This window comes from Eutrigla gurnardus, assembly GCF_963514095.1.
Source record: "Eutrigla gurnardus genome assembly, chromosome: 7".
Classification (NCBI taxonomy): Eukaryota; Metazoa; Chordata; class Actinopteri; order Perciformes; family Triglidae; genus Eutrigla; species Eutrigla gurnardus.
The window spans coordinates 29,233,058-29,247,077 of NC_139921.1; the positions used below are offsets into that span (position 1 = coordinate 29,233,058).

General features: G+C 41.7%; 1 long non-coding RNA gene across 1 annotated transcript in view; it reads left to right on the plus strand.

The window, feature by feature from the left end:
- LOC311015419 overlaps window positions 1-1,722 on the plus strand; it is a 2,518-nt gene extending 796 nt beyond the window's left edge. The window contains exons 2-5 of the long non-coding RNA XR_014597351.1: window positions 496-678; window positions 907-961; window positions 1,369-1,445; window positions 1,627-1,722. This is a non-coding gene — a long non-coding RNA (uncharacterized lncRNA). The remainder of the gene's footprint in view (window positions 1-495; window positions 679-906; window positions 962-1,368; window positions 1,446-1,626) is intronic.
- The last annotated feature ends 12,298 nt before the right edge of the window (window positions 1,723-14,020 follow it).

Consider the following 14,020-nt stretch of genomic DNA (forward strand, 5'->3'; position numbering starts at 1 on the left):
GTTTATCCGTTGTCTCTCTCTGAACTCCGCCAGCCGACACTTGGCCGTCAAGGCGAGCTTCCTCATTTGCATGTTTACACACAACCTCTTGGCCTGCTACCATGTCGTCAAAATCAGGAATGTCAAAATGAGTTTTCTGCCCTCCGCTGATTCTCCATATTTCAAACTGATCTGTACATTGATCACAGTGTGTCAGCCCTCTGAAGTCCATCTTCCATCCGTCCTCTCTCTGCCTCTCATTCCTGCACACACATAGAGCATGCTCCACAGTTACCTCTCCCCACATCCATCACAGTTTGATGGTTTACCATTAAAAACAATGTTCCATTTAAATTACAGAGACCGATTCTCATTCTGCTAGAAATCACTTGTATTCTTCTGTTACAGCTTCTATTATATTCTCTTCCAATTTTGTTCTGAATTCTGAATAAATGTCTCCCTTTGGACTCCTCATCCCAATACTGCTGCCATTTTCCCTGTTTCCCTCCACACCAGATCTCCACATCCACAGGTGATCCGTGGTGAGACAGGTGAGCCGTGGTGAGACAGGTGATCCGTGGTGAGACAGGTGAGCCGTGGTGAGACAGGTGAGCCGTGGTGAGACAGGTGAACCGTGATGATGGATCAGCCAGAGGAGGCGGCGGTGGTGAAGGAGAAGGCGGCGCTCGAAGATCAAAGGTGATATGAGTTTCAAATTAATTTCTAACAATAAAAACAACCAGTTAACATCTCTTCTCAGAGCCGCCAGACAACAGTCTGACACACATTATTTATCATAATATATTATTATTATTATTCTGAAGTCAGTAACATGAACATGGGGAGCTTCTCTCAGGGAAACCACTTTGTAAAAAGAGGCTGAACTGAATTCTACTGAACTTCTAACCTTCCTCTCTTGTCCTCCAGAACGAGCCGCATCACATCACAAAGTCCCGTCCCTGATTTCCACCAAGAGACGCATGTAAGCCACGATTTAATTCATTTAAATGGAACTGCATTCATGAACATTTTGCACAAACAGGTCGGGTTAGTAAATATTCAGAAGATAAGACAGAACTGTATTAATCCTGAAGGAAATAACATCAGAACTATACATATAAACAATATAAATATAGAGTACATAAGAAGTAATACTAACACCGGTGCAACAATAGAGTTTTTAACAATAAAAATGTAGTTACATTAAAGTAAAATACAACCACATGAGACTAAGAGTAAGAATATAAAGTAAAACATAATACTAACATAACAACACTGTAAAATAAAATTCATAACAAGGTTTAAATATAATGAATACAGATTGTAAGAGATAAACATGTGATGATTATGGGATTATTGTGTGTAATTGTGTGATTATCTTTCTTCCAGAGCTGTCGTCGGAGACGTTCAAGGTCAAAAGGTCGGATTATAGACTTTAAAGAAGAACCCACCTCTCCTATCAACACGTAAGCTTTTACTTTTACTCATTAAAGTGTTTCATTGTTTGTTGCAGATATTATACGGGAGACATATAATATAATATAGAAATATTAGTATAAATCCACAACCTACTGATATTGCGGTATGAAATGACATGATAGAAATGTTTCTCCATAATTATCCACCATATAATCATGTTTCTCTCAGGGAGAAGATCCAGAAGACCCATGATGGAAGTTGGATCGAAACTTTGCCGGTTTCTCAGAAAACATGACTTCTGGCAACAAAACGTGCACCGACGACGCTAACTCACGACTAACGACGATGCTTGTTGATTCAGAACGTAGAGAACGACATGTGGGATTGTAAAAGATTTTTCATTAAAAAAATACATGTTCAAACTTATTTTAATGTTTTACTACTTTATTACTTTTGAAAGACCAACATATAAATCACAATAGTTTTACATAACTTTTAAATATAACATTGAAATTTTGTTTTACATACATGCACTGTGAACCAGAAATGAACAAAATCGCAATACAACAAACAAGCAATCACAATATGAACATGAATGTGTGTGTGTGTGTGTGTGTGTCTGTACATCTACACAGCAGACGAGTGACATGTCATCACACTGTGCTTTATGCAAATTAATTTTGCACATTTCGCACAGGCCATGCTTGTCTTGACATCGTCAGATGGCCTGTAGATATGAGAGGCCGTTTAGGAAATAATTCATATTTGCTCTCATATGTTACATCATACTCTCTTACAAACACTACTATAGTCACGCACACTTACTACTATAGTTACACACACTTACTATCATACTCTCTCACAAACACTACTATAGTCACACACACTTACTACTATAGTTACACACACTTACTATCATACTCTCTCACAAACACTACTATAGTCACGCACACTTACTACTATAGTTACACACACTTACTATCATACTCTCTCACAAACACTACTATAGTCACACACACTTACTACTATAGTTACACACACTTACTATCATACTCTCTCACAAACACTACTATAGTCACGCACACTTACTACTATAGTTACACACACTTACTATCATACTCTCTTACAAACACTACTATAGTCACACACACTTACTACTATAGTTACACACACTTACTATCATACTCTCTCACAAACACTACTATAGTCACACACACTTACTATCATACTCTCTTACACGCTATTATGGATGGAACAACATAATAGTGAATGTATGAGAGAATAATATGTGATGTGTGTGAGTATAGTAGTGTGTGTGAGAGAGTTTGATAGAGACGGAAGTCAACTTGAATTTTCAGTTTCTGATTGGCTCATCACGGGTGTAGGTACCGGATGTGTCTCTCCAGCGGGATCTCAAGGACAATGTCCCGCCTCCTCTAAGATGACCAATTTGCATGGATGTATACAGTCTATGATGTTAACATGTGAAAATGGTCGACCGGGACCGTGTCAATGAGGCAATTGGACTTTTAAATAACATTTAACCCGTTCCGATGTGATAACCACAATGTCGGAAATTTCGAACCGTAATCAACAGCCTTCACGTAGCGCGGTCGATGTGGAAATGCGGCGGGTCAAGGAGGACGGGCCTCTTGAAGTCAACATTTCCCTTTGGCTCATTTGCAGTGATCTTGAGTTTTGAAATGAATTTATGATGGAACAAAAACATAAATGTAGGGCCTCCAGTGTTACAAAGCTCTCTTGATCGACACCTCCTTCAAACTGCTGGCTAAAGAACAAAATTGTCCGTGCATATCCATTAAGCTCAAAGAAAAACCGATCCAAAATCATGCTGTCATATCCGCCTCTGTCAGTTTCCCTTGCAATGTGCTGAAGGCACCTCATTGCATTAGTGAAAAAAATCCTAATACTCTCCTCATTACCATTTACTGCTAACAAAAAGTTGCTTTGAAAAAGAAGGTAAATTAGTGGAAAAATCATATTTGCAACTGCAGCTACTTACAAAATTATAAAGTTGTACTTATAAAGTTGCCTTCTTGATTTCAGTTCTCCCACACAGCTTCCATTTAGCTAGCAGTAAGCTCCCAGAGCTGTGCACCAAGGAATGAGGCTTTATACTATTTCCTGTTTAAACAAACTAACTTCCTGTTTTAGTAATTTTGAGTATAATAGTGTTTGTGAGAGAGTATGATAGTAAGTGTGTGTGACTATAGTAGTGTTTGTGAGAGAGTATGATAGTAAGTGTGTGTAACTATAGTAGTATATGTGCGTGACTATAGTAGTGTTTGTAAGACAGTATGATATAACATGTTAGAGCAAATATGAATTATTTCCTAAACGGCCCATATGTAGACCTGGCACCTTAAAAGCAGACGTAGGAGTTACTTGGTCCCAAGGTGTGTGACAATCTCCTCTTTCTCCATGCCATTTCAGGCTGTGATTCTACGTCTCGTCTATTTGGCATAGGAAAGGGAATGGCACTGAAAAAAGTAAAAAATGACACTAGCTTTCTCGAACAAGCTACGGTGTTCAGCCAGTCAAAGGAAAATGTGGAAAAAGACATAATCTTTGCAGCAGGTGAAAAAGCTCTAGTAGCACTGTATGGGGGCGAAAAAGATGAATCACTGGATATGCTGAGATACAGGCGAATCTGTGTTAAAGTAACTCAGAACTCATCTCCAGTGGAACCTCAAACTCTCCCCCCAACGTCAACAGCTGCAAAGTTCCATAGTCTTCGGGTCTTCTACCAACTGATGGAGTGGAAAGGGGGAAGTGAACATATGGACCCAAAAGACTGGGGGTGGCATGTTTTGGATGGGAGATTAATGCCAATAATGACCGATCAGCCTGTGGCACCATCAGAACTACTAGATGTAGTCCGCTGTAGTTGCAAGAAAGACTGCAGCACAAATAGATGCACATGCAAAAAACATGGACTCCCTTGCACTTCCATTTGTGGAGAATGTCGTGGTACAAGCTGCACAAACTCACAGTTGCCTGATTTTATCAGATGAATATGACCCAGAGGGGAAGAACTAAGCAAAGAACAAACCAGGAACTGATATAGGGGGTTCCAGAACCAAGAGCCATAGAGAAGGGGTCGAGGATCCAGGCTGGATTTTTTTTTAACTTAAAAAAAAACTTTAAAAAAAACTTTAAAAAATAAAAAATAAAAAACACCAACAAAAAAAATACCTCCCCTGTTGTTGCTACCTTGTCGTGGTGGGGAGGCTTGTGTGCCTCCGTGACCCTGAAGACTATACTGGCGGGGGTTATACCCCTGGTAGGTGCTACCAAGCCAGCCAGTTTTCAGGTTAGAGGCCAGTCTAAAAGCAGCATTGCATTGGCAGTAGGATGATTGGATATTCAATGAGTATGGAGCTCATGTACATATTCAAATTCATATCAAAACAAACTTGTAATACAAAAAAGTTACTTTTCATGGATACTTTTACTATGTGAAGTTGTATTGTGGTAGGAGTAAAGGAAAACAAATTAGCCTATTTGGGTGTATTGTGGGCATGTACGATTAGTGTATAGCTCATTTGCATATTAAAATGTATTTTCAAAGAAACTTGTAATACGAAAAATGTTTATTTTTATGGTTACTTTCATTGTGTAAAGTTTCATTTTGATAGGACTAAAGGAAAAAATTGCCCCATTGGGGTGTATTGATGTCTCGCCTTATTGGCACACATCTCGGATTGATGAGAATTAAACATATTTCCCCAACTAGGATTTCTTAGGACTTTTAGTATGTTGTTCTGGACACCTCATAGAAATTATCTGAGCTGAAAAAAATTATTTTACAATGTATTCTATTTTTGGCCCCTAAATGCCTTACTTTGCCTGGCCTACCTCTTCCTCTTTCCCTCAGCAGCAACCTAGAAACAAGAGGACCATGATTACTTTACTATGGTGTGTTTTTGCTGATACCAAGACAAACACAACACACTCTCATACACTTATACATACACACACACGCACACACACCCACACATACACACCCATACACACACACACACGCACACACACGCACACTGACTTACTTACTTACCTCACGAACTGGTTTAGTATTTGGTGCAGTCCTCTCCTGGATCTCCCTCACCGTGGCTGCAGCGGCTGGGGTCCTTGGCAGGTGCTGCCTTCGTTGGATGTGCGGTGTCACAAGCGCCTTCCCCAGCTCCTCAAGAAAGATGCGCCACATTCCAGTCAGGAAAGATCTCAGTCCAGATGACAAATGCATTGTATGCCGATACATCTAGCATTAGCTCAGGAGGTAGAGCAGGTGTGCTGGTAAACGCAAGATTGCTGGTTCGATCCCCGGGCTCCTCCTAGCTGAGTGCCTGGTGTCCCTGAGCAAGACACCTCACCCTAATTGCTCCTGACGAGCTGGCTGTCACCCTGCGTGGTTGACTCCGCCGTCGGTCTGTGAATGTGTGTATGGATGGGTGAATGTCAGTGATTACTGTAAAGGGCTTTGGATAAAAGCGCTATATAAATGAGGACCATTGACCATCTATCATGTTATAAAAGATGACCAATGGCCAGCGCACAGTCATTCGTTTGGTGCTGTAGGACCCTGTTACTTTGTCCAAGTTGTCTACCCTTTGGTGGCATTGTAATCAAGGATCATGGTTGGTTTCTGTTCCTCTCTAGAAATGGTTCCCGTCAAAAGTCATAACATCTGCACCTGTGTGTGATTGCAGTGAAATATGTCTCACAGTTGCAAAGAAAAAAATACATTTCTGACACCCTTTTACCTCCAGTTTGACTGCTGGGTCAAATTGACCCGAGCAGTATCTATGTCATATAAACATGCAGGGGGTGGTTGCCAATATGTGAGATGAACCATTTTCATATTATATGTTGATTACACTAATTAAGGCAAGCAGAAGAAGTTTTATACTGATATACTCCTAGATCTTCAAACTTTAAAACGGGTCAATTTGACCCGTAACATAACAGGAGGGTTAAAGACTGCGTTAACGAGCTAAATGTTACCGGGGGACGATAATAAGAGTGATTCATGAAAAAACGGAGGTGGATTCATGACGGACTTATGGACATCCGTCTCCTGAAGTGTGTGTTGCCGTGTTTACGACCCCCGTGGCTCGTGTTGATGTAGTTAACGGTTCCCGACGATCTTTGGCTGAACTGAACAGCGAATCTGACTAAAACAGCACAGCAGGACGTAGGACTAACTTCTATGCAGTGACATGATATGAGTCATGAGATGAGACACTGGAGCCCTAGCAGTACCTCCTGTTAGGAAGATACTTTATTCTTTTGCCCAACCAACAACTTAAAATTGTCGCTTTTTTGGTCCAGGACCTGCACTGCTGTGATGTCCCTTTCTTGTTGAGAAAAGGCGACCTGTTTTCTCTTGTAGATGTTCTCCGGATAGCATTTGTGCACAAATGCATCCGATTAGCATGCAGAAGTTATGAAGGCAGATTCCGTTAGTCTTGCAAAAAAAAAAAACACATCCAGTAGAAATGTTTGTTTTTTTCTGTTGTTTTTTTTTAACGCAAGTGTGTGTACTTCTACCAGAAGGTAGTACTGTCTGTACTTCTGACACCTCTGTGCTCTGTGAGACAGGTGAGCCGTGGTGAGACAGGTGAGCCTGTCTCACCATATATATATATATATATTATTTGGCCGCCAGCCACTGCGGCAGGATTGGGTTTACCAGCCCAGATAAATAGTTTGTGCCTTAAATAAAGGTGACCGACTCAGAAAATGCCTAAGAATGGTTCTTGAACGTGTACAGAATACACATTAAAGCATGTGCAAGTGTTCTTTTTAGGACTCATGGTCCTTAATTGCCTCTAACTTTAAGTATTTTGTCCCGATTACAAATGGGTTTGTAGTGTTTCCCACAGGATCTATGGAGACTATGGTGGGGGGCTTGCGATCCTCTAGGGGGGTCCGGGGGCATGCCCCCCCCCCGGGAGAAAATTTTGAATAATTTAATTTTAATGCATCAATTTGGTGAAACAAAATATGACATATCAATTACTGACCAATTTCTTTCAAACTGCTGGTTCTGATACAAATATTGACATACTAATATAAATGGGGTTGATGAGTTTAAGCATTCAACAAAAGATCAGAACAAAAATGACTAAAACACAATTCGTTTATTATTATTATTATTATTATTATTATTATTATTATTATTATTATTATTATTATTAATGATATTAATAATAATAATAATAATAATACTATACTAATAATAATAAAAGTGGGTGATATTCCTCAGCCTTCCTTGGTGTTTTTGGTTTTGACTAAAGCTCGTTCACATACGTCGCCACTCGCCCATCTCTGAGAGACAGATGGTTTAAACCGCTTGCTTTGCCGTCCTATTTTTGAAGAAAAGGCTGAAAACGACATACCCAAAGTAAAATGGTTACTATTTTTGAACCCTTATGACTACAGGCACAAAGCTGAGCATTCCTGAAAGATAACCCTTTGAATTTTCTTCTGCAGGTGTCAGATTTACTCTAAGTGTTACTGACACTGAGTTACTGCAGCTCAAACATAGTGGAAATTGCATTTTTTTTGCCTCGCCTAAATTATTTTTCTTTTTGAATGAAACAAGTTAGCTGTGGCTGTTATATTTAGGCCTAAAAGTTGAATGAAGCCACAGCCACAAGCCTGACCAACAACTGGTAGAAAGTAGATAAAAAGACACCCAAAAATGAGCTTTGCAAGTGCAGTGTTGTAGGGCAATGTCAGACGGAGCTGCATCTGGAACAAAGTGTTCCAAATGAGATTATGGGTATATAACCCACCCAATATGATATGCACTCAGACATGCACCGGGGATTCCCCTCTCTGCACCATCAGATCTACAAAATGAAAAAGGGAAGAAGCGCAACTTCACCGAGTCTGAGCTGGAAACGCTCTTAAACGAAGTCGAGACTCGAAGAACAGTATTATTTGGTAGCCTCTCATCAGGCATAAACACACAAAAAAAGAAATGTGAGTGGGAGCGTGTGTGTGAGGCAGTGAATACTGTGGGGTCGGAGCAGCGCACACTCCCTGAAATAAAAAAGAAATGGTCCGACGTGAAGGTGGAGGTGAAGAGGAGGATTTCGGCCCACCGCCGAAGCGTGACCGCAACGGGCGGGGGGACAGGAGGATATTAATATATTATATATTATATTATTATATATATTAATGACTGCAGAAGTGCGCCGTGGCTACTGCAGAGTGACATTTCCAACTTTACGCATGCGTTTATCGACACAAATACTGAACACAAGGAGACAATAAAGGGCTTGTTAGATAGCTCTGCAGCTCTATTTTCACCAGGGAAAAACAAATGCACATATTTGAATGCACGTGCCCAAATGGGCATCGTGCTGGTTTACATTCGGGGCGCAATTAAACGGATACATTTACTCACCGAGAAGCCACCCATCGCGCACCGTGCCAGCCTCCAGCCTGTTACCAACCATGCTATTAGTAAGAATGAACGAGCGTTGAACCAGGCCACCTTGCCACGATGTTGGTGAGCTGCATTTGCGCATCACATATTATTTGAACATTTATTGAATGAAAATGTTTCCTGTTGACAAAAACAAATTCATCCTGTGATGGCGCTTTGATAGCAACATTTGTGCAGTCAATAGCTCCGATTACATTAGGGAAACCGGCTCTTGCTGCAAATTGCGCTTTAATGTTGGCCTGTTCAACAGCATTGTATGGGAATTTGATGTACCTGGATGACATTCTTATGATCCCGTCCCACACAGCTGGCATGGCTCGGCTCAGAGTGGACTGGCACACTCCTGACCGGTCGGCCAGTTCCCTCTGGAAGGCTCCTGTTGCCAGAAACCCCAGAGTGGTCAGCACCTGTGTGGGCACGGACAACCCCTGGCTCCTGGCTGTGTTTCTTTCTAGGGCCGGCCGCAGCTCTGCGCACAGCTCCAGTAACACTGGCCTCGGCAACCTTAAACGACTCATGAGCCAGTTGTCGTCATTTGCTAACATATCCTCCCGTTCTCTAAACACCCTCTCACGTCTGATGTTACCGTTTGCGATGTCTTCTAACAAGGCCAAGGCTGCCATTGTTAATGCCATTTTTTCATCACTTTGTGCATGCTTTTATATCCATCCATATGATTGCAAACACGTGTGTGTTAATTGTCCATTAATGTGTCTCTGATGTGCACATTACTCTGAGGACTAATTGTTTTCACATAATTAACAGTTTCCCAGCATCACCTCAGAGTGTCGCCAAAGGAACAATAGCTGTAGAAACGTGCGTACGCCAGCCATGAAGCTGCCGTGGGACACCGCACATTTCCACGCTCATTTCACTTTTGATACATCTGAACGTTGGTGTGGAAAATTACGTACGCCATGTTTTTGTGCGTACGCAACATTGATACATGAGGCCCCAGGTGTGTGTGTGTGTGTGTGTGTGTGTGTGTGTGTGTGTGTGTGTGTGTGTGTGTGTGTGTGTGTGTGTGTGTGTGTGTGAGTGAATAAGAGAGTGACAGAGACATAGAGGGAGAGAGACAGAGAGAGAGAGAGAGAGAGAGAGAGAGGGGGGGGGGGGGGGGGGCGTGTGTGTAGCTTAATATTATTTATACCACTACTAGCTTTATTTTATTTTTTATCCAATACAGCAAGAAAGTGTCAGACACACAGTGCAAGAAGTAAAAAAAAATAATTAAAAAAAACCGTTAGAGCCAGTTGACGGTTAATAAAAAAAAAAACTCCCGACGGCAGAGAGACAGAGAGTGTGTGTGTGTGTGAGTGATCAGAGCGGACACAACAACACATCTGCGAGTGTGTAGGGGAGGGGCTGTAGCATATCACAGGACGCAGACACAGTCAGCTACCCAATGAGGATTTTTATTTAATCCGAGCACAGATATTGACTCGTATTACTCGTATAATACTCGTACTCGGCAAAAGTGCTTTATCCGTACCGGATACTCGTTTCAGCCGAGTTTGTATAAATGTATAAATGTTTCGAAGGTTTGACAAACGAAACGTTCGAAAGCGGAAACGACGGCCACCGCACACTGTGTTCGATGTTCTTTATCTATTGATCTTACGCACTCCTGCTACCCACCTGCAGCCCTGTGAGATCAAGTAGGTATTTAACTTCCTTTTTTCAGAACAACCTGGGCTTTCGGAATATTCATGCTGTGGTGGTGTCATATGAATATACAAAAAGTCATATGACCAGATATAGAAAGGAAAATAAAAAACAGAACATTTATTTCACACATATTTAAGGAAACACACAAATTATGAAATTATTATTATTAAATGTTATACAGCTGTTCTCTTAGGGCTAAGGGATCGGGGGGAAATAATCAAGGCTCTAACTATGATTAAAAATAATATTGACATTATGCAGAAAATGCACTCTCCTGGTGTGTGTGTCATGAAAACTGTGTGTGTGTGTGTGTACGTGTGGTTGTGCGTGTGTGTGTTTGTGTGCGTGTGTGTGTGTACGTGCGTGTGTGTGTACGTGTGTACGTGTGTGTGTGTGTGTGTGTACGTGTGTGTGTGTGTGTGTACGTGTGTGTGGTGTGTGTGTACGTGTGTACGTGTGTACGTGTGTGTGTGTGTTGTGTGTGTGTGTGTTTGTGTGCGTGTGTGTGTGCGTGTGTGTTGTGTGTACGTGTGTGTGTGTGTGTGTGTACGTGTGTGTGTGTGTGTGTGTGTGTGTGTACGTGTGTGTGTGCGTGTGTGTGTGTGTACGTGTGTGTGCGTGCGTGTGTGTGTGTGTGTACGTGTGTGTGCGTGTGTGTACGTGTGTGTGTGTGTGTGTGTGTGTGTGTGTACGTGTGTGTGTGCGTGTGTGTGTGTGTACGTGTGTGTGCGTGCGTGTGTGTGTGTGTGTACGTGTGTGTGCGTGTGTGTACGTGTGTGTGTGTGTGTGTGTGTGTGTGTACGTGTGTGTGTGTACGTGTGTGTGTGCGTGTGTGCGTGTGTGTGTGTACGTGTGTGTGCGTGTGTGTGTGCGTGTGTGTGCGTGTGTGTGTGTGTGTGTGCGTGTGTGTGTGCGTGTGTGTGCGTGTGTACGTGTGTGTGCGTGTGTGTGTACGTGTGTGTGTGTGTGTGTACGTGTGTGTGTGTGTGTACGTGTGTGTGTGTGTGTGTACGTGTGTGTGTGTGTGTGTGTACGTGTGTGTGTGTGTTGTGTGTGTGTGTGTGTACGTGTGTGTGTGTGTGTGTACGTGTGTGTGTGTGTGTACGTGTGTGTGGTGTGTGTGTGTGTGTACGTGTGTACGTGTGTGTGTGTGTTGTGTGTGTGTGTGTTTGTGTGCGTGTGTGTGTGTACGTGTGTGTGTGTGTTGTGCGTGTGTGTGTGTACGTGTGTGTGTGTGTGTGTGTGTGTACGTGTGTGTGTGTTGTGTGTGTGTGTGCGTGTGTGTGTGTGTGTGTGTGTGTGTGTGTGTGTGTACGTGTGTGTGTGTGTACGTGTGTGTGTGTGTGTGTGTACGTGTGTGTGTGTACGTGTGTGTGTGTTGTGTGTGTGTGTGTGTGTGTGTGTGTGTGTGTGAAGTGAGGCAGAGGCACTGACCAGCATTAACATGAGCTACAGACATCTTTGTCATGTTTCCTGCACTTCTCCTTAACACTACATCTCCACCAGCCAGTTGGTGACAACTATGTGATCATAAGCAACGATGGTGTATTACATGGTCCATAGGTGTTTCTGTTGTTCTGTGATGAGTAAAGAGATTACTAATTACTGTTACTTACTGTAAGAAACACAGTTACAAAAGGGAAATGAAAAAATGAACGATTGTCTACAAACCTCAACTGATTTTTATACATCTTTAACATTTTTATTTTGCTAAGCCATCCTTGGTTTTATTTAATGGCCGAATTGTGTTTCAAACAAGTGTTCTATGTGTGTTCACTTCTGCGGTTGGAGTATCATTTTTACGACGAGCACTAATGCACAACTGAAACCAAAACCACAGCATCCGATTAAGCATGCAGAAGTTATATGAAGGAGAAAAACTTTTCTTCTCGACTGTGACACTTTAACGCATCCTGACTGCAGCGATGCGTTAAAGTGTCACAGTCGAGAAGAAAAGTTAAAGTGTCACAGTCGAGAAGAAAAGTTAAAGTGTCACAGTCGAGAAGAAAAGTTAAAGTGTCACAGTCGAGAAGAAAAGTTAAAGTGTCACAGTCGAGAAGAAAAACTTCACAGTCGAGAAGAAAAACTTCACAGTCGAGAAGAAAAACTTCACAGTCGAGAAGAAAAGTTAAAGTTTTCTAGCTCCATACTTTAACGCATCGCTGCAGTCGCGATGCGTTAAAGTATGGAGCTAGAACAGTCTCATAATTCACAAATGCACACAGAAATTCACAAATGCACAAAAAAGATTTACAAATGTATTTGGGGATTTGTATATACATGTGACTCAAAACACAAATACATTTTCAATGCACACACAAATATGTTTCATTTCATATGTAAGTAAAAAATATTCACATATAAAAAACAAGATTCATAAACATATTTCCAATGCACACACAAATCTAAAAAAAAATCACAAATACATGAATGTTAAAGTATTTGCAATCTTCATCAAATACGCATTTGGGGCTTGTTACATTCATATATGAACTGTTGGACCTGTATGTACAAAGTGCTTTTCATTTGTAAACCTCCCTGCATTTGTGTGTGAAACTTTTGAGACTCCCCTGACGTGACTCTGATCCACAAATGCGTTTTTTCTAAGAGGAGGTTGTCTGTAGCCAATCAGATGTCTCCCTCCTTTACAGCCAATCACGTGAGTGCGTTGCGTTGGAGGGATATGGGTGCTAGAGCCAGAATCGACCTTATTTCTGGAGATAATTTCCCTTCTTCCTGTGCTCCCTGTCTTTATGCTGTATAGATTAGGTGTACAGTTATATAAATATCTATTTTTCTTTTATAAAGAAGCATTTTATGGAAGTAATTGATTCCCTCATTCTGGGGAAGATGAACCGGTGCGGGCGGAGTTGTGTTTTAGACTTTTGGGGGAGACACTCACGTGATTGGCTGTAAAGGAGGGAGACATCTGATTGGCTACAGACAATGACTAAAACACAATTAGTTTATTATTCATATTAATAATAATAATAATAATAATAATAATGATAATAATGATATAAGTGGGTGACTATTCCTCAGCCTTCCTTGGTGTTTTTGGTTTTGACTGAAGCCCCGTTCACATACGTCGCCACTCGCCCATCTCTGAGCGACAGCTGTCAATGAATGTGAATGTGTTCTAGCGGAATGTGGCCAGGACAGGCGATGCGATGTGGGCGGGAACGGAGATCAAATCATTTTAACTTTCTGCAGTGCGAGTGAAGTGAGAACCAATCAATGTACGAGGCTGCAAGCAAATTCAGCGATGAACAATTTCTGTTGAAGCTGGCTTATCTCAGCGATGTGTTTGGCAAGCTGAAAGAATGAAATCTTCAGCTTCAAGGCAAAGACAAGCACCTTCCTCACCTGGCAGACAAGATCACTGCATTCTCCCGAAAACTCGAGGCATGGGGCAGACGCCTCGATCAACAAAATGTAGATGTCTTTGAGAACCTGAGTGAAGTTGCTGAAACC